At 49.4% G+C, this 1,964-nt stretch overlaps 1 non-coding gene across 1 annotated transcript; it reads right to left on the reverse strand.

The window, feature by feature from the left end:
• Nucleotides 1-423: 423 nt before the first annotated feature.
• TRNAV-AAC (transfer RNA valine (anticodon AAC)) lies at nt 424-496 on the reverse strand. Its single transcript has one exon. It is a non-coding gene; the product is annotated as a tRNA-Val (tRNA).
• Between the last annotated feature and the right edge of the window lie 1,468 nt (nt 497-1,964).

Raw genomic sequence — 1,964 nt, forward strand, 5'->3', positions numbered from 1 at the left:
ACCAGGAGGCAGGCACAGGATTCTACCTCCCAGCAGCCAACTGCACCTCCCCAGGCTTTGGCAGAACGAATGGTGACGCTCTACTAACCCCACTTAGCCGCTTAGCTTCTGCCCTGCCTTCCTCAGCATGACTTTCCTCTTTTGCCCCATTCCTGTCTCATTTCCTCCTTTGGCAAGTCACACAAGGGAGGCCAGCAGGACGAGCCAGCCTCCTTAGGCCAACCTCCAAGGGCAGAGGAGGTGAAGCCACAAGGCGACTGGCCTAGATCCTCCAACTTTCCCCAGCTGATTCAAAGATGCTTTCTCAGCTCATTTCACCACCCTCTGTCCTGCGGGGGTTGGGGTTATCCCAGGGACAGGCCAGTGGCAGAAGGAGGAATGCCTTGCTGGACAGCTAGAGGAGCTGGGAAAAGTACGCTATCATGTTTCTGCCTGGTTTTGAACCGGGGGCCTTTTGCATGTTAAGCAAACGTGATAACCACTACACTACAGAAACTCCATCATAATGCTCTGCCCTGCCCCTCAAATTCCATCCACTTGGGTGGTGCTCGCTCTGGCATACCCCGATGGGAGAACCTGGAGAAAGTGGTGGCAGCCCTTCGATAGGTCAGCTGGTAGAGCAAAGGACTGGAGCCAGCACTCAGGAAGTCATCCTTACGTTGCTCTTGTGACTTCAGCTTGAAGGAGAGCTTCTTTTTCTTTCCCTTGCTGAGAAAGAACAAGAGAAGAAAGAAAGCTCAGGTGGGCCAACTTGGTGCACAAGCCCACGCTGTCTTTTCCTGCTGCAGAGCCTGAAATGAGGGACTCATGGCAGATAAAGGCACCGCTGCACTTCCAGAAAACAGCCCTCTCCTGCACAAAGACGGATGAAAAAGCATGCCACAGCCTGGGATTGAACCAGGAACCTCTAGACTTTCAGTTTAACCCTCTCCACACTGACCTGCTTGGCTTGTTTTTGGCGTTCTGTGTCTCACCTTGAAGCTCAGGCTCATTAAAACATATCTCCAATTGATGGCCAACGCAAGAGTGTCATCACGTGCTATTTTATCACTTGAAAATGCCATTGGCCAGTGTTTGGCTCTCTCTGTGCTGCGCTTCAGTTCATGAGGGGAAAGGCGAGAAAAGAGACCATTGAACTAAAGGCCTACGGTTAACAGTCTAACGCTGTCTCTTAGTGTAACACTATTTAAGACTGGTCCACCCTGTGTTGGTGACCGTTCGATTTCTAGATGTTAGTACATTTCAGTTACTGTTAAAGTTTAAAAGTTTCTATTTGCTGAAAGGAAATGAATTTTTTATTTGCTTCTATAAGGGATGAATAAATACAGATTTACAGATCCTAGCATGCAAATTTATCAACTTATATGACAGAGAAAATCATGCATCCAAATTGTGCATCAAAATAACAAAATGAGCTACAAATGCAATAAAAATAAGGTATTCAGTGGTTTAACATGGGGGGGGGGCACCGAAGATGCTTCTCGCCTGGGGTGCCATTTGGTCTAGGGGAGGCCCTGTCAGGGAGAGCAGGAGTTAGTTTCCCATGCCTATTTTCAGGCTGTAATCTGTGGGCACCCTGCTCTGTGGGAGGGATCCCGGTAGCCCAGACTCAGGGCTGGAACAGGCCCCTGATTTAGGGGGTGGCTGCATGGTTTACAGTGCTCTGATGTCTCAGAAAATCTGTCTCTCTCGAAGCCTCAGATCTGCGTCCCCAGAAGGCTCCTGCACCGCCTCCTCTCCCTTCACATTCTGTAGAAAGGACCAGTATCAAGGGTTAGGGGTGAGCTATAGGGCACTACCTGGGTGGCTCTTTCTCTTTACTTAGCCGTGTGCTGTAGCTCAGAGAACTCTTTTAGATGTCTTCCCTCCCACAACCTGGGAAAGGGGAAGGATTATCAGGTTCTAGCTTGATTTGAATGAGGATCACTGGACCCTAGAACCATTCACTGCCCTTTCCTAGAGAA

This window comes from Lepidochelys kempii, chromosome 28 (assembly GCF_965140285.1).
Source record: "Lepidochelys kempii isolate rLepKem1 chromosome 28, rLepKem1.hap1, whole genome shotgun sequence".
In the NCBI taxonomy this organism is placed as follows: Eukaryota; Metazoa; Chordata; order Testudines; family Cheloniidae; genus Lepidochelys; species Lepidochelys kempii.